Raw genomic sequence first — 19,598 nt, forward strand, 5'->3', positions numbered from 1 at the left:
AATCCAATCTCACCTAGTACAAATTCATTGGCACTCGTACCTCGATATTGGCAAACCCAATACCTTGTTCATCGATCACGTGAACTCTTATGCAACTTTTGACCTCCAAGCAATTTACTTCAACAGAGCCATAGTAACTCAAATAAAAAGTGACAAACGGTTTATTCTTCTTCTTCTTCTTCTTCTCCTCTTCAATTAATGAGCATTTACTTGACATAAGAGCAAGCGCAGTTGCTAATATGGAGTGGAGTGGGGTGTTCAATGTAGTTGAAGTGGAAATTTTGCCCAGATACCGTTCTGATCATAGTCCTTTAGTAATTTCTTTCGAGTCTGCTAGTTACAAGCCTTGGACAAAAAGCAGAAGATTTCTTTTTGAAGCCGGTTGGATGAAGTATGAGGAGCATAAAAAATTGGTGAGGAAAGCCTGGAGAATTAAAAATCCTACGAATGATAAATGGTTTGTTCTCAAAGCAAAGTTGGATAGCTGTCGAGGCCTGTTAAAAAATTGGGCGAGGTGCTCTGATAACAAAGAGATGTTGAATATAAAGAAGGTGGAGGAAGATTTACGAAATGTGCAATTGGAGGGGGATCCGAAGAATATTGTTAAGGAGAAGGCATTGAAGGAAAATCTTGATCATTTGTTGGAGCTAGAAGATTTAAAATGGAGGCAGAGAGCTAGAGAAAATTGGTTGAAGTATGGTAAGTTTTTTCATGCTTGTGCCTCTCAAAGGAAGAGTAGAAATTCCATTAAAGAAATAGTAGACCTGGATGGGAAAAAATGGTCTTCTCAGAAGGGGATTGAGAGGGCTTTTGAAGGTTTTTTTCAATGGTTGTATAGGGCTGAACGTAATGTGGAGTTTGATGCCTGTATTAATTCTATTTCTCCAAAAGTCACTGCTGAGATGAATCATCAATTGGTGGCCCCTGTTTCCGTGAATGAAATCCAATTAGCTCTGAACCAGATGGATCCCCTTAAAGCCCCTGGACCGGATGGATTCCCTGCCTGTTTTTTTCAGCATAACTGGGAGATTCTGCACCAAGAGGTTTGTGATGCTATCAAGTATTTTTTTGAAACTTGTAGATTGGATGCTGCTATAAATGCTACTGTTGTTGCTCTTATTCCTAAAACTAAGAACCCTGTGTCAGTTACTGACTATAGACCCATTAGTCTTTGCAATGTGGTTTACAAGATTTTATCTAAAGTTCTTGCTAATAGGTTTAAAGCGATATTGCCCTGCATTATTTCAGAATCTCAAAGTGCTTTCATTTCTGGTAGGCTTATTACTGATAACATTATTGCTGCCTATGAGACTATGCATACTATGCAAACTAGATTGTGGGGCAAAAGTGGGTATATGGGTATAAAGCTTGATATGAGTAAAGCTTATTATAGGGTTGAGTGGGGGTTTTTGGAGGCTGTTATGTCTAAGTTGGGTTTTGACCCTTTATGGATCAAGATGATTATGGCTTGTGTAAATTCTGTGTCTTATTCGGTTGCTGTAAATGGTATTGTGGTGGGTAAAATTTTTCCATCTAGGGGACTTAGACAGGGAGACCCGATTTCTCCTTATTTGTTTATATTATGTGCTGAGACTTTTAGTTCCCTTTTGTGTAATGCTCAGCTGAAAGGATTAATCTCTGGTGTACCAACTTCTAAGAAGGGTCCCTCAATCTCTCACCTATTTTTTGCTGATGATAGTTTAGTTTTTTGTAAGGCGAATAATGTAGAATGGAGAAGGATCTTGAATATTATTGAGACTTATGAGAGAGGTTCGGGCCAGAGAATTAATGTTAAGAAGGCAGCTGTTTTCTTTAGTCGTAATACTTGTGTTGATAGAAGGAAGGAGATTATAAATCTCTTTGGTCTTGTGGAAGCAAATAGGTATGATTCTTATCTAGGTCTTCCAACTTTGGTGGGAAAAAGAGGACTGATGCTTTTAAAAATATTAAAGAGAAGGTTATTCGGAAGTTAAATAATTGGAAGTCCAGGTTATTATCCTTGGCAGGAAAAGAAGTCCTTCTAAAAGCTGTTGTGCAAGCGATTCCTACCTTTTCTATGAGTGTTTTCCTTCTTCATGTCAGTTTGTGCAAAGAACTAAACCAACTAATGCAAGCTTTTTGGTGGGGACATTTGTGTAATGATTCCAAGATCCATTGGATGAGTTGGTTTAGAATGGGTAGGGCGAAATCTTCTGGGGGGTTGGGTTTTAGAGATTTGTTAATGTTTAATAAAGCCCTCTTGGCAAAACAATGCTGGAGATTGGTTCAGTACCCTCATTCCCTGAGCTCTCGGATTCTAAAGGCTAAATATTTCCCAAATTCATCTTTTTTAGCTTCTGAGTTGGGGAAAAGACCATCTTTCATTTGGCGAAGTTTCATGGCAGCAAAGGACCTTTTTTCCTATGGCATTATTTGGAGAGTGGGTAATGGGAATTCTATTAATGTTTGGGGAGACAACTGGTTGCCTAATATTGGAGCGTTGAATTTCCAGCCTGGTTTGTGTTTGCCTAGTGATGCAAAAGTGTCTGATCTTATAGATGTATCTATTAAGCGCTGGAATTATGCTTTGATTGATAAATGTTTTTCTGATTATGTTGCAAACACTATTAAAAACATCCCTTTATGCCCCTTGCTGCCTTCGGATAAGATTATTTGGAATGGTACCTCAAATGGGATTTTTTCGGTTAAAAGCGCCTATCATATGGCTTTAGATTTGTTGAGACAAAAGAATGGGGAATGTTCTTCCAATTCTGGTGGTCGGGATTTTTGGAAGAAAATTTGGGCTATTAATGTTCCAAATGCCTCAAAAAATTTTCTTTGGAGAGCTTGTCAGAATGCATTACCTACTAAACAGAATTTGTTGAGGAAGGGTGTGGTTGAAAATGATTTATGTCCTTGCTGTCAGTTAGATGTGGAGTCTATTATACATGCTGTGTGGTGTTGCCCGGGTGCTCAAGATGTGTGGGGTTGTGGCCCTGTTCCATGTCAAAAATGCCCCTCTATTTTTTTGAATATGGTTGATCTTCTTTCCTATTTATTATCTAAATTGAATGCTGATATGATGAGCCTTGCTGTGGTTGTTTTACACAGAATCTAGTTACGAAGAAATAAGCTGGTTTTTGAGGGACAGTTTTCCTCTCCCGTGAAGGTTTTTACTGAAGCTTCCCATCTCTTTGAAGATTTCAAAATGTATTCTTTGAGGAAGCCTCTGTCTATGGCTTCCAATGCTGATGGGTCAAATATTTGTAAGTTTTGAAAACCTCCTATGACTGGTTTTGTGAAGGTTAATTGAGATGCATCTTTGAATGTAAACTCTGCTTTGGTTGGTTTGGGTTGTGTGATCAAAAATATGGATGGCTTTGTTATTGCTGCTAAATGCTGTGCTTGTAGGGCCGTTGTGGATCCGGTTTGTGCTGAAGCTATGGCTGCTTTTTTTGCTTTGGAATTTTGTTGTGAAATAGGTTATGTTAACATTGAAAGTGAGGGAGATTCTTTGCAAATTATCAAAGGTGTTTGTAGTTCAGATTACTCCCTTGTCAGAATTGGGCATTTTTTGAATGCCATTAAACAGAAAGTTGCTAGTTTCTCAGTTTGTAAGTGAAGTCACTGTTATAGAGATGCAAATGAAGTGGCCCATATTCTAGCTAGAAGGGCTTCCTCAACAGGTTTATCTCATGTTTGGGTTGAGGAAATGCCTGTGTTTATTTCTCCTGTTTGTTTTAGAGACTTTTTGGTCTCTAGATTGTAATGGTCATCTTTTTTAATGAGAAGATTTCCTTTGTAAAAAAAAAAAAAAAAAAAGAGCAAGCGCAGTGGTGGTTGATCATTTTTCATTTTAAAAATAAGAAATGAAATAATATAAAAAACTTTCAAACGGATGTAAGCTCCGAGAGAACACCATAGAACATCAAATGTATCTACCTGAAAAAATATCAAGCAAATCTCACCTAGTACAATTTCATTGGCACGCGTACCTCAATATTGGCAAACCCATACCCTGTCAGTCGATCACGTGAACTATTATGCAACTTTTGACCTCCAAGCTATTTACTTCAACAGAGCCACAATAACTCAAATGAAAAGTGACAAACGGTTTATTCTTCTTCCTCCTCTTCTTCTTCTTCTTCTATATATCCGTTGGTCGCTTTAAGAGTCATGCAAGAGCAAGGAGGTGAGATTTGCTTGTTTCCATGCTTAAGGCTTCCTTGATCCATGCAAACTAAACAAAGAGATGAGTAATTAACTTCAATGATATTAGGGTTAATTATAACCATAAGCTTAATTAATCCAAACAAATAATATTATATAGGGTTTACAACCAAAACCCTTGGTGTGCGTGAGTGCATCAAATTGGATTTGGGCTTTCTTTAATACGTCTTCTCACAAATCAGCTTTTCAATAAATATATATTAATCACGCTCGGCTTTTTGTCTGCAAATCCATGATATCTTTCCTTTGGCCTCATTTATATATATATATATATATATATTATTTTTATTATTTTAAAAAAGAAAGAAGAGCAAGAAGCGCCAAGGGCCTTTCACATCAATTAAATGATGCTCATTAGAGAACAAACGTCCCACCCCCAACAACTAGTTAAGACTCAAGTACCATGCCCGTTGGATATTTAATGCCAATTTTCGACGGCAAAAGTGATTGTTATGCCATTTCATTTTCATTACATCTCTTCCTCCCTTTATCACACATTCGAAAATCTCTGTTAGACAGCCCTGTTTGGTAATCCTTTGGGGAGAGTTAACGGTCCAAAATAAATAAGGCCCTCATTTATTTTATTTTATTTTAATGAATGAGTAACTTTTCATTATCAACAAAGAAATCTTAGCAAAGTTAAAGCAAAAGACAATTAAAGAACAACCCAGCCAATGGATCCAACAATAGGAATACAAAGAAAAAAAAACAAGCAACAAAATCAAACTAAAATCACATCTAAGCCTCAAATCTTGCAAATGATAACTTTCCCTTTAGTGACCTTAAACTTACATTTAGAGAGAATTATACTTCTAACCTCTTATGCAATCTGATTGAGTAATTGGTCTTCAATTTTGGGCCTTTCATATTCCATCTACATTGAATCTGTGTAGCATAAACTTCATGTCCGTGGCTCAAGGTCCACCGACTATTGAGGTCACAAAGGTGAGAGGGAAGAGCTAACATCACCATAGACCACCCAATTCACGTCATTGTCAAGGTGGAGCATGGAAGAGGAGGAAGGTGGGTGCAAGCGATTGAATTGAGGGATCACAAGATTCAATGTTGTTGGGCCAACATGTTTTACATTATTTTTATCCTCAAATTTCATTAAGTGACATGGCAAAATTTAGATTAGAGGAAATGGAAGGAATTTGCATGAGCAGCTCTCACAACGAAATAGTAAATCTCTCTCTCTCTCTCCCTCTCAAACTCTCTCTCCATAATTAGGGGGTGGGCACAGGTCGGGGCATGGTGGATTTCAGCTGTTTTGGCACTCGAACCTGCACCCAGTAGGTTGCAAAAACCCTACTCGTGGCCTAGCAAAAATGTGTTGTATCTGCGTGTCTCGGGGTGGATTGAGCGGGTATTCTATAGAATCCAAGTCTTTCCCTAACTGACTACTAGCTGCAACACAAACACAACTATCTTGAGAAAAGAAAACAGTAAGAACAATTAGTCTGAAAAAAAAAAAAAAAAAAAAAAAAAAAGGAATTGAAGAATATCCATATCGTATTTGGGTTTTGCAAATTTTTGGAGAGAGTGGAGCTTCTGAGGCAGTAGGTGTTTTCGATGGGCTATGAGGCAAAGGCCTCATAGCAGCTTCTGGAAGCTTTACTCTCCAGCAATCTGAGCTTGGTGATGGAGTGCATCGCCGATCCCTTCATGTTCGTGAAATTCATTGGCTCGATGTGCTTGAAGAGCAGCGCAAGGACTAAACAAGGAGCTAGTGTGTGGTGGGTTTTGAATCAGTGGCTAAAGTTGCTGAGCAAAACTTTGATGGTGGCTATGAGTGGTCTGGCGGTGGTTGACTGGATCCGGTGATTTCTGGATCTAAGGCTATGGTGGGCTGCTCATGGCTGATGAGGGAACCATGGCAGTGACTTGATGCGTGACTCGTGAGGCTGAGTGGCGCAGAACCAAGGGCTCCCTTGAATGGCCTGTTAACAAAAATGAAAAAAGAAAGAAGAAAAAGGGTTGCGTGCGTGCAGCGCTGAAGACTAAAGAGAAGGGTGCAGCGCTGAAGACTAAAGAGTGAAGAGAGGGGTGAGGCATGAGGATAGAGGGGTGCGGCGCAGGGTTAGGATCTTAGGGTTTTTTAGGCTTAAAAGTCGCAGGGCGGGGCAGGTATTCGGGGTTTTAAAATTCCTAAACCCGCAACCAGCCCCGCACATTTTTAAAAAACTTGGACCCATAACCGCGAATTTCAATCAAAAAACTGATCTTAATGAGGCGGGATGGGTTTGGGCAGGTTTTTCCCACCCCTTATTGCGAACAAGGTTATGAGTTCAATTCTTAGTTGCACTTCTCATGCAAGACGAGGATAATGTAAGAAGCAGTTTAAAGTGTATAACTAAAGTTTGTATTTGTTCAATTTGATGATTTTATGTTTCTCCTTTCGATTGCTGGATTTCTACTTTTAGTTTTAGGAATGGGGTATGCAAGTTTTAGTCTAAGATCAGCTCAACTGCGTTTCAATGCCGATTACAACTTCTTCTGAAATTCCAACATGTTCGAGAACTAGTGATTACAATTTTATGAGACATGGTTCCAGCCGATTGATCTAAATAGTTTGTGGCAACTTAAATCCGTTGTAACCTAGCCGTTCTATGTATCTACTTAATCATACATGTTTGAGTATTATAAACTCAGATTTTATGCTAGTATGCTAGCATCGATTTCTTCAAACAATGAAAATCAGTATGAAATATCGATATAGAACTAATGTGGTTGATCTTATGTTTGATTCTTCATTTCATCAAACTAGTTCTTGCATGTATGTACATAAGAGTCAAGTAAATTGTTATTAAATGCAACAAAGCATTTCTGTTTTTCCTCTAAATTGGAACATAATAAATAATGCAACATTGGAAATGCAAATTCATTACATGGTAGGCACTTAGCAGTCATAGTCTATGTCATGAACTTTCTTCTTCAATAGTTTCACCTCCATCCAAATCCACAGAAGAAACTCTCATTACCAGTTGGGTAATTTGCCTGCAATCGATTTCATCTTCCCATACTATTGTCGTAGTCGTAAAAGGAGAGTTGTTTCTTGCCAAAGTACAAGGTGGTCAGTAATAACTCAAAGAAGCTGGCATCGAACAATAAATTACTGATATGTTCATCCTCATCCTGGGAATCTCTTTTTGGTGATCTTGAGCCATCAAAGGTCTGAAATTCTCATATTCAAGTATGCACAAGCAGCTGCCACATGGAACCTTACAAGTTTGCTAGTGATTTCTGTTGCAATTTGTGGAACACTTTGGGGCCTACAGTAGTAATATCACCTGTATGTGACAACAGTTATAACAGTTGGAAAAGTTTAGTAAAATTCAATTAGAAGTGGTGAAAGAATATCCAAAGTATGCTATGAAGATTGATTGCCTGCTCCTAGGGTCAAAACAACAATTTGGCGATGAAGGTCCTTGGAAATCTGAAGCACTAACTTATCAACCACGTCCTCCTACGTACAAAGCCACCAAAGGAACTCATGGACCATTAATCAAAGTTCATACGTAAAGAGACAATATTCTCAATGAAATCCCACTTAACTCTATCTCTCTAAATTTTTCTCATAAACTTATATATATATATTCACCAAATTGTTAAACGTTTCTGTGCACAGTAATTACTCATTTAGCCAAACATAAGAGGACATGCCAGCATTCGACATCATGCAGTTCAAAAAAAAAGTAACCATCACATATACAGATAGTCTCATTTGTGAATTTTGAAAAGTAGGATATGGGTATTAGCAAAGAAGAAATATATTCAGATGGCGGGCCGATAATAGAAGCAGCAAAATCCCTGCCACTCACATTCAAAACATTTGTCTCTCTGGCAGGATAAACTTGACCGTAAATAAAAATGTTAGTTGCCCTAATATTTGTAAACAACAAAGATAAGGGACTTAGATGCATGTATCGCTGTAACCACAACTTGATCTGGATCACTGAGTGCAATGGCAAATCCATCTTTCAATGCTGCTAGACGACTACAAAAGAACAAAGCTGCATAAATTCGTCTTACAACATAATATCCGGTCGTATAATAAAATTACTACATTGAAAGGAGATGTACATCATATGAGTAATGCTATTTTTCACACCTGTTTATCACGTCAATTTCACATTGGTGGACATGGTTTGTTTTAAATGGTTTTCTATGTTAGCTATTTAAAAATAAAAATAAAAATAAAAAACAAAAGAAAAACTATTTAAAACTTGTCACATCAGCTGATGTGAAATAGGTATGAAGAGTAGCATTACTCAAATTGTATTTGTTCCCATTCTATGTGAGGTAAGTACCTGTAAGTATGAGGTTGAAATACGACTAAAAGAGCCTTAAATGGGAACCTTTGACGTGCTGCTTGAAGAAGTGCACGAATTTCTGTTGGATGGTGTGCATAATCATCATATATATGGCATCCATAAATTGTACCAACCATCTCAAAACGCCTAGAAACATCAGTGAAACTTCTCAAGTGTGACCTTAAATGATCAATTAACTCATAAAATTGCATTCGGTCACTGAAAAGCACCATCATTGTGGAAATAACTTGACAGAAAACAAGAATTATGCTCGTAGCAAAATTTTATGAGAAACTAAAGAGACCAATGACCCAATAAACTATAAGTGAAGAATAGTAAAAATACATCAACCTCTAATATTTCCAATCTTAATAATCAAATTTCATCCGACAAACTCAAACTACTGGCTGTCATCAGAAAAAAGCTATTGCTAATGAAAAAAGTTTTATCAGTGTATATGAATAGAAAGAGAAATTGCAGCTTTTGAATATGAAGCCAAACATGGTAAAACTTTTCACTCACTGCTAAGAATTGAGGACATTATGAATTCCTATAATCTGTGGACGGATGTTGCCACCCGATACCCCCGTGGCACTGTAGTTAATCAAGTATTAGTTTAAATTGATGAATGTATCATGTTTGGGAAATTTTCACAAACAGTAATAACCAATTACTGCAATATCATGATAGAACAAAAGCATAAGGGGACATATAATTGTATTAATGCAAGTTGAAACACCAATGTTGCAGAAAAAGCAACCTTAAAATTAAGAGCCATATAATTTAGATCAAGGGCAAGGAAGTGCAATTTGAGTTAGAACTCACTGGCCTTCCCGATTTGCCAGGCACCATTCAAAGATCTCAAAGAAAGTTTAGCAAATTCAGAAATCTAAATTTTGGTGACACATGTCAATCTTTAAGAATGTTAAATTACATGCCAAATCTTATGTCAGAACATTGGCACATGTTTTCCAATGGCCAAATACAAATAGAATGGATATATAGTTTAGCTTTCTATAAATGGGATGGCTATAATTTTTTTAAAATATATATAATTTTTTTAATATATATATATATATATATATATATATATATTTTATTAGAGGGACATATGTTGCCTTCTGATTGGGTATGATATGACAGCATCGTTAAAAATTTAACAAGAGATAGACGGAATGATCTATTTGATAACAGTTTTAAGCTTAAGAAGTAAATTGATAAAATTTAAAGCTTAGAGAATGATTTTTTTTTTTTTTTTTATATAGGTAATAAACGAAATAGCATTAAAAAAAGTGTAAAGGCGTTCCTAATTAAGCATACAGGGAGTATACAAGGACACCAAAACAAAAGAAAAACAGAAAACAAAGGAAGAACACTCGAAAAAACCCAAAAGACATAAGAAAAGCTATATTAAACCCCAACCTCTTGCCTCTAACCTGACTAACCTGACTAGAACCCACACCTCTAGCATTGAAACCTTAGAGAATGATTTGATAAAAACTTATACCTCATGGACCTCTAGAGTATCTTTCCCTTTTCCAAATACCCCACTATACAAGCCCACTTATATAATTGCAAGGAGAAATGAAAAATAAATCTATTGGTGCCCACAAATAGTGTGACTTAGTGGCATAGATAATATCGTAAAAAAGTCAAGTGGGTGATGGGTACCTGTCTCCAGATATTTTAGATGTCCACCCATCTTGATTAGTTTCAGGAACCTCCTGAAAGTAGATTTAACAACCTCCTAATTTTAAGAGTAAAGATTCAATCAGTCTAAACTAGGCCCTCAAATAAACAGTCTTACGATATAAGTTCCATATATGCATAAAAAGGTTATTAATCAACATACCTCATCTTGAAAGGTATCAACGTGCTCCCAATCCAGATTAGTAACCACAGCTAATCAGCTATGTAAGTTGATAATCCCAAAAAACAACCACCATATTCATCAGCCTATCCTGAACATGAAGTGCATGAGCATAAAGGTGCAATCCTCCAAAACAGAATAGCGCGAAAAGAAAACACTAATCAGACTCAGCAGTCTCTACACATAGATATGGACTGCGATCTAGTATTGATAATAAAGTACCAATCATTTTCATCAATAAATTTCTCTGTGATTACAAAACTATATGACATCATTTGACAAATGAAGAATTTAATGTCAGTATATTTGTAATTAACATTCATAGAAATTACAAATTCTTAGGTAGATGCATGATGGAGGTCCATCGTACCACAGGAATAATGCTGGAATAATACTTTATTAATTATTGAGACTACTTGATTTACAAGTAATTTCCTATGTTTGGAGTTTAAATCTGTTTAGATAATATTGTTAGTCAATAATGGGCTTGGCCCTAAAGGTGGTACGTAGGGTTGCTAGTCCTGAGAAACCCTATATAAGTATAACCTTGTAAGAGTTTGAGGTATTGATGAATTTGAATAAAATTTCCAGCAGCCTTCTTTTCTTGAGATGAGACTTCTCAAACGGTGGTGAGACGCCATCGTAGTTCTTTTATTTTATCAAAAGTTTACAGTCGTACTTTGTTCTATATTCTTGAGTAAATTGCAGTGAGAGTGATATACTAACTGCATCAATTGGTATCAGAGCCTTCCGATCCCCAACGTTGTTTCTACCATGCAACCACGGAACGGGCCACAGGGTGGTGCCCCGCCATCACCAAAACAAACCGACATGTCCGAGGTATTGGAACATCTGCGCTCCCTCAGTCTGTGTATGGACATGGTTTGGACGCACCTCTTTGACAAGCCTGAAAGTTCTGGTGAGAAGCACCTTGATGACTATGTCCCAGAGCTTACGCTGCGCAAGGATAAGAACCCTGTACCAGATACGGCTACCGGGGGTTATGCGGCCAGGTGGACACGATCTCCGTGCTCTAGTCAGGGGTTTCTACAACAAGAACATGGGAATACCCCTCGATTCGAAGGGTGCCTTGTTCAGGAGCGACCACACCCTCCGGAGTCCAGGATGGATGATGCTGCTAAACGGGTTCATGTGGATGTCTCGGACTATCATGGGAAATTCGAACCCCATGTATTTCAGGATTGGCTCACCTCTCTTGAGGACTACTTTGATTGGTCTGGCTTGTCGCTGGACAGACAAGTTCGATTTCCTAAGATGAAACTAAAGGGGCAGGCTCGTATTTGGTGGCATAGTGTGGAGGAACGTTTACATAGACTCAAACAACCTCCCATCAACAATTGGGACGAGATGAAATTAAAACTTCAGGAGAAATACCTTCCCCTCAATTATGAAGATTCGTTGTTTGAAGAACTGATTTTATTGCGGCAGGGCAACATGACTGTGGACGAATACGCGAATAGATTCCACGAACTAAGCGTCCGGAGCCAAATTACAGAAACAGAGGGCCAAACATTAGCCCGGTTCAGGGTTGGTTTGCGAGAAGATATTCGCAAAGAACTTCTTACAGTGCGGCTCCTGAGTGTCGAGGAAGCCTATCAACTTGCGTTCCGTCTGGAACAGCAACGGCAACTGATTTTACCGCAGCGGGCCCACTCCAATTGGAACTATTCGACCCCAACAGGCCCCGACAATAAGAATTTTTCGCGGCCCGTGGCTTCCAACTCATTTGATCATTCTAGGTCCCATAACACTTCTAGTTGGAGTGCCCCTGATGATCGTAAGCCCAAAGACGTTGTAGGAGACAGAGGGGACAAGTCCAGAGATGAATGTTTCAAGTGCGGTGGTAGAGGCCACTATGCAGTGATGTGTCCCACTAAAAATCACAAATTCACGCTAGTTTGCGGTAAAGACCTATTGCACCAGGAGCGCACCGGCCACAGCCTGGTACCCACCCGGGAGATTACGAAACCTGAGGACGAAAAGATGGAGGAGGAAATTCTGGAAAGTTCCACCCTCCCTTTGTGTGTGATCCGACGTATTCTAGCTGGGCAACGTGCGGACGACAAGGCAGATGACGATTGGCTGCGCACCAACATCTTCCACACCCGGGTCGAACATCGTGGCAAGGCACTCAATGTCATCATCAACAATGGTAGCGGTATGAATGTCGCTTCCCAGGAGACGGTCCAGAAGTTGAAGCTGCCCCTGGATAAACACCCTCACCCATACAAGCTTAGCTGGGTTGACGATACTTCTATCCCAGTCAAGACCAGGTGTTTGATTTCCTTTTCCTTGGGGAAGACTTATCGTGATGAAGTATGGTGTGATGTGATTCCTATGAAGGCCTGTCACCTGCTGTTGGGCAGACCTTGGCTGTTTGATCGGAACGTCCATTACGATGGACGACGTAATACATACTTTTTTAATTTTGAAGGCCACCGGCTTACCCTTCAACCTATGAAACTCCAAGATTTCGCCCTTCCCCAATCAGAGAATCGAACCCTCACTTTGAGGAAATTTGTGGAGGCCTGCCATCAGCGTGATATTGTGCTTGCAGTAATCACTCGCCCAGCTCATGGGGAACCTGCACCGTCGCCCCCTGCAGAAATCCAGTCTTTACTCAAGGAATTTAGTGACCTGACCCCTGAAGAATTGTCCCACGCCTTACCGCCCATGCGGTCCGTCCAGCATTGCGTGGATTTTATCCTCGGGTCCTCCCTGCCTAATCTCCCTGCTTACCGCATGAGTCCCACAGAGCACAAGGAATTGCACCGTCAAATTACAGAGCTATTGGAGCGTGGTTTCATCCGAGACAGTTTAAGTCCTTGTGTAGTGCCTGCCCTGTTGACCCCTAAAAAGGATGGCAGTTGGCGTATGTGTGTGGACAGTCGGGCTATTAACAAAATTACTATCAAATACAGATTCCCCATTCCACGTCTTGATGATATGTTGGATGTGTTACACGGTGCTGCCATTTTTTCAAAGGTGGACTTGCGAAGTGGTTATCACCAAATTCGACTTCGCCCCGGTGATGAGTGGAAAACGGCCTTCAAAACCAGAGACGGGCTGTTTAAGTGGCTTGTCATGCCATTTGGCCTCTCTAATGCCCCTAGCACGTTTATGCGAGTGATGACTCAAGTATTACGGCCTTTCATTGACAAGTTCGTGGTCGTCTATTTTGATGATATTCTGATCTTCAGCCGGGATTTAGTGGAGCATGTGGACCACCTTACACAGGTACTGCGCACCCTGCGTTTTGAGAGTTTCTTCATTAACCTCAAAAAGTGCTCTTTTGCTCAGCCTCGTTTTCTGTTTTTGGGGTTTATTGTCTCTGCTGAGGGGATTTCTGCTGACCCTGAGAAGGTACGGTCCATACTGGATTGGCCGACTCCCAATAACGTCCATGAAGTCCGCAGTTTCCATGGTCTAGCATCCTTTTACAGACGGTTCATCAAGGGGTTTAGTGGCATCATGGCCCCGCTTACCGAGTGTACCAAGAAAGGGGCGTTTTTTTGGACCCCTGCGGCTGCCAAAGCCTTCCAGAAAATCAAGACGTTATTGACTGAAGCTCCAGTCCTCCGCCTGCCCAATTTTGACGTCCCCTTCAAGGTTGCTTGTGACGCATCTCATTCCGGCATTGGTGGCGTTCTCAGCCAGCAAGGCCACCCTATTGCATTTTTTAGTGAGAAACTCAGTGATGCAAAACGACGGTATTCCACTTATGAACTTGAATTATATGCTATGGTACAATCTATTAAACACTGGCGGCACTACTTGATTCACACTGAATTCATCCTGTTCACTGATCATGACTCCCTTCGGCATATCAACTCTCAAAAGAAGCTCAACTCCAAGCATGCACGCTGGTCTGATTATCTCCAACAGTTCACTTTTGTGCTTAAACATAAGGTTGGCATTGAGAATCGCGTCTCCAACGCTCTTAGCCGCAAGGCCCTACTGCTTCAGAATTTGGCTGTGCAAGTCCCCTGTTTTGCTGATTTTCCGGCCTCTTACAGCCTTGACCCCGACTTTGGGTCCTTATATCTCCGCCTTAGCTCCCACCCTCGTACTGCTGATACTAACTTCAGTATTTCCGACGGGTTTCTCTTTAAAGGGACACGGTTATGTCTCCCTCGCTCCTCCCTTCGCGAGTTTGTCATTACTGAACTTCATTCCTGCGGTCTGGCGGGTCATTTTGGGCGGGACAAGACACTTCATTTAGTAGAGGATCGCTTCTTTTGGCCACACCTTCGCCGCGATGTCCTCACTGTTATTAAACATTGCCGGACATGTCAACTCGCCAAGGGTAGCAAAACCAATGCTGGCCTTTATACGCCCTTGCCAGTTCCCTCTCAACCTTGGGTGGACCTTAGCATGGACTTCGTCCTAGGGCTCCCAAAAACTGTTCGAGGACACGATTCTATTTGTGTGGTGGTCGACAGATTTTCCAAGATGGCTCATTTTCTTCCTTGTGCAAAAACTTTTAATGCTTCTCGGGTGGCCACCCTGTTCTTTGCTGAAGTTGTCCGTTTGCATGGTGTGCCAACTTCCATTATCTCTGACCGTGATGTCAAGTTTGTCAGCTATTTTTGGAAGACACTTTGGGCTAAAATGGGAACTCAACTCAAGTTTTCTAGTGTGTTCCATCCTCAAACCGATGGTCAAACGGAGGTGGTTAACCGTAGCCTCGGCAATCTGTTGCGTTGCCTCATCACTGATCACCATACCACCTGGGATTTGCTCCTCCCTCACGCTGAGTTTGCCTACAACAGTTCGGTCAACAGGAGTACCGAGCTCTCCCTTTTCGAGATTGTCACTGGTCGGCGCCCCCAGGTCCCCTTGGACCTTACTCCCCTGCCCCTGCAGTCGCCTGCTAGCCAAGGGGCTGATGAGTTTGCTTAACATATTTAGAGTCTGCATGCTGAAGTTCGCCGTCGGCTGATTCTCAGTGCTGAGAAGTATAAAACTACTGCCGACCTCCATCGCCGGGATGTCTCCTTCGAGGTTGGTGATTCTGTGTTGGTTCGTTTACGTCCTGAGCGTTTTCCCCGTGGGTCCTTCCATAAACTTCATCATCGCCGGGCAGGCCCTTTCAAGATCCTTAAGCGGTTAGGTGCTAATGCTTACCACCTCGAGTTCCCTGATACTCTTGCTATTAGTCCGATCTTTAATGTTGAAGATCTTACTGTCTATCCAGGTAGTTCTGCCGCTGACCCCCCTGTTGTTGATGGTCCTGTCCCTCCTGCCATCCTTCCTCCACCAGCACCGCCACGTGAACAGATCGAGGCCATTCTCGATGATCAATTAGTCTCTACACGCAAAGGCGGGTACCAAAAGTTTCTTGTTCGCTGGAAGGGTCGTTCTCCCTTGGATGACAGTTGGGTGAAGGCTGACGAAGTTCAACGCCTTAACCCAGATCTTTATGACGATTATTTGGCGCTTCACTCGACTGAGTCGAGTTCAGTCGAGTTCTTTTCCGGGAGGGGGGGATTGATGGAGGTCCATCGTACCACAGGAATAATGCTGGAATAATACTTTATTAATTATTGAGACTACTTGATTTACAAGTAATTTCCTATGTTCGGAGTTTAAATCTGTTTAGATAATATTGTTAGTCAATAATGGGCTTGGCCCTAAAGGTGGTACGTAGGGTTGCTAGTCCTGAGAAACCCTATATAAGTATAACCTTGTAAGAGTTTGAGGTATTGATGAATTTGAATAAAATTTCCAGCAGTCTTCTTTCTTGAGATGAGACTTCTCAAACGGTGGTGAGACGCCATCGTAGTTCTTTTATTTTATCAAAAGTTTACGGTCGTACTTTGTTCTATATTCTTGAGTAAATTGCAGTGCGAGTGATATACTAACTGCATCAATGCAGTGAAACAAATTCTTTATCAATTCATAGAAAAAAAAATCCTTAAAATAAATTCATTGTAATTAACATTCTCATATGCAGTGTCAATGCTCATATAATAATCAAACAAACTGAATTCCATTCTGAACATCAAGTGAAAAGGATACCTCCAGCACAAAATTTTGACCACAACCTGAGATAATATTTCCTTCTGGAAACTGCAAAGGATAGCTTCAATTATTTCCAACATCTATCGATATCAAGAGAAGTGTATCAACTAAATAAAACAAGCCAAAAAAGCAAGTTCTAATTGAAAATGTAAAGTTCAATGAAAAGGAGAAACCGTTAGGAGAATTGATCTGAGCATATAACCAAAGAAGTAAAGAGAAACTTAGACACTACATTTGTAAAATTCAGCTTTTCTGCCGAGCTGCTCAAAGTACGTACAATGATACCTGTGGCACATATGCTCCAACTACAGCTGTAAGATCATCGTCCATTGCTTTTAAAACATAAGCCAGCATACTTGCTGTTGTACTCTTCCCCTGCATAAACCATTAAATGTATTATTTCAAATATTTCAAGGGAAATTAAGATTAATGCTCCGTTTGTTTCGGCGTAAAATGATTTCCGGAAAATGATTTCGGTATTTTACGGTGTTTGGTAGGGGCGAAAATAACGGTCAACAAAAATCATTTTCGGTTTGACCGTAAAACCTTCTTTAATTTTTGGAAAACGATTTACGGTTTTTAAAACCGTAAATCGTTTTCCAAAATTATATTCTTCGTCCTTACACGCACGTTTGATATCTGACTGTCCAAATCCTACAATAGTCGGTCGTTCGAAAATAGGCAGCACCGGTATCCGGCATCATCAAGTCACTGGAATAATGCCGGCGTCGGAATCCGACCACCGGAATCCTGCCGGCCGCCGGAATCCGGTTGCCGGAATACCGCCAGCCACCGGAATCCGGTTGTCGGAATACCGCCGGCCGCCGGAATCCGGCCATGGACAGAAACCTGCCGGAACCCGGCCTGATCTGACCGGATCCGGCCACTGATCCGGCCGGATCTGGCCGGGATCCGGCCACTGACCCCGCAGGATCCGGCCAGAATGGCCGGAATCCGGCGGGATCTGACCGGATCCGGCTACTGATCCGGCCGGATCTGGCCCAAATGGCCGGAATCCGGCGGGATCTGACCGGATCCGGCCACTGATCCTGCCGAGATCCGGCCAAAATGACCGGATCAGGCCGGATCTGACCGGTCCAGGAGGTGTCCTGCCGGAATCCGCAATTTTGGCCGGATCCGGCCAAACATGTTCGCCGGATTCCGGCGACGGCGACCGGTCGTCGCCGGATTCCGGCGACAGTTGCATTTTCCTTTTTCGTAATTTTTTCGTGCGAACCAAACGCCGAAAAATATTTTCGAGAAAATAATTTCTTTTGAAATTGATTTCGTCGAAAATATTTTACGACGGAAACCATTTTACGTCGAAACAAACGGAGCATAAAAAGGATGGGAACTTACTAAATTGAAAATAAGATAGAACGTTCTAGCTTCCTCACTTGGAAGCAACGATGATCAAACAATAGAAATCTTCAAGGATATTAGCCAGAACGGCGTCCGCAACGATGAGACTTTAGATCCGTATCCAGGATCGAGTCAATGGAGTTGAAGAAGGTACATCCGACTCCTGAGTATGATGCGGCGGTTTTAGCTCCATTTCCTGTGATCGAGTCCATAAAGTTTAAGAAGCTACATCTAGGTTTTGAGAAGGTAGAGATCACAGAGAAAATCAAGAATGCCGTTATCCTTGTGAAACACCAAACGTTCGATGAAATTCCTAAACCAAGCCAGGTGGAGTTCCGCATCTCAGAATCTATCGGCATGGAGATCTTTATTTTGAAGAGTTTGAGACAGGCTGAGGATCTAATGTTGCTGATGAAGGCGACGCCGAAAGGTGTTCTTTTTGTGGTCTTCAAGCACAGGTGGCGTTGGAAGGATTTGTAGCGTGATTTGCCCGGGTGTTCAAGGAGGCTGAGTCGAGGAAAACCTGGGTGTTGGACGGTCTATAGGTGTTGCGACTGAAAGCTTATTCTGTAGAGGGTCGGAATACTTTGAATCATCAATACGTTTCGTTGTTGGTTGAAAATAATTTGAGAAAGTCATGTGATAAAAGAGAAAACAAAGATAATGCTAACTGTTACTTATAGTATTGAAATTTTGAGGTGGACGTAGGATCATGCTTAATGGGTCTCATCCAACCCCTCTACTTCTTCAATATATTTTGCAAAAAAAAAAAAAAAAAGCTTGTCTAACAGTGAGTACTATTGCAAAAAATGTTTGTGCTATCAAGTTGTTCAATAGTTGTTTTGGTGTCAATGAACAGCAATGTGCTGTCTTATATGAATCTAACCATCATGAATATCTCAGTAGCTAAAGGTATATCACCAAAATTTTAGGATCCGTGAATGATTTTTGCCAGGCATCACAGATTCACAATATAAAGCCCAAGCCTCAGGGTATTTATTATTTATTGTTTTTTTTTTTTCATTCGTAAGTAGATAAATTTTCGAGAGGGGTGAGGGGCGCTTAATTTGTTGGCTTTCAACTTCTTGAGTTGCTGTATTTTTTTATTATTTTTGGGCAAGGAGTCTGTGTATGCTATACAATATTTTTGAAGTCTCAATTTCATCAATAACTAAATAAACTGCTTGCAGACACGCTAGTATATTTTTCTGAACAAATATGACTACTTAGGAAAAAAAAAAACCGTTATGGTATTGGTACAAGGCTAACATCTGTATGTAGGCTAGTGACTCCAAGATCCCCTGGTGGCAATGCTTTTGACAGTGCAGGAGATTCTGACAAGGAACTGAGCTTGCAAATGGAGATGACATACTTTTTAACTATGGATATATAGATTCTTCGACTGATATCACAAATGCACAAGTATGTGTAGTACTAGTTACTTAAGCTCGTATTGTAACATTCTAGTATACCAAAACTAGGGTCCAGATGATATTGAGGTTACCAAAATTAGCAGTGTCCTTGAAAAGTATACTCCAATCTCATGTAGTTACTTTGTTGTTCATTACGGGGCGAGTCATGTCAACAGCAAGAAATGTGTTGTAGTCTAATTATATGCTGATTAGTTCTGTTACTAAGGTTACAAACGTGACAACATATTTATGATTAAGTGAGGGACATAATCAATCTGTTTCACTGGTTGATGGATTTGCAGGATGTCAATTCAGACAACCACCAAAATTTGTGCGCTGTTCCAATAATGGGGGACGGTGGGAACTTTGTCGGTTATGGAGAATATC

At 40.6% G+C, this 19,598-nt stretch overlaps 1 long non-coding RNA gene across 6 annotated transcripts; it reads right to left on the reverse strand.

Moving 5' to 3' along the window:
• Window positions 1-6,951: 6,951 nt before the first annotated feature.
• Window positions 6,952-18,425, reverse strand: LOC133858583 (uncharacterized). Of its 6 annotated transcripts, XR_009898532.1 has the most exons (8): window positions 17,835-18,425; window positions 16,715-16,812; window positions 16,435-16,485; window positions 10,375-10,478; window positions 10,194-10,269; window positions 8,520-8,669; window positions 8,031-8,206; window positions 6,952-7,499 (listed from the first exon to the last, which is right to left on the reverse strand). It is a non-coding gene; the product is annotated as an uncharacterized LOC133858583 (long non-coding RNA). The 6 variants fall into 6 exon arrangements; XR_009898530.1 differs by lacking the exon at window positions 6,952-7,499 and having other exon boundaries at window positions 7,602-8,206; XR_009898533.1 differs by lacking the exon at window positions 6,952-7,499 and having other exon boundaries at window positions 7,602-8,206; window positions 10,375-10,483.
• Between the last annotated feature and the right edge of the window lie 1,173 nt (window positions 18,426-19,598).

This window comes from Alnus glutinosa, chromosome 1, assembly GCF_958979055.1.
Source record: "Alnus glutinosa chromosome 1, dhAlnGlut1.1, whole genome shotgun sequence".
Classification (NCBI taxonomy): domain Eukaryota; kingdom Viridiplantae; phylum Streptophyta; class Magnoliopsida; order Fagales; family Betulaceae; genus Alnus; species Alnus glutinosa.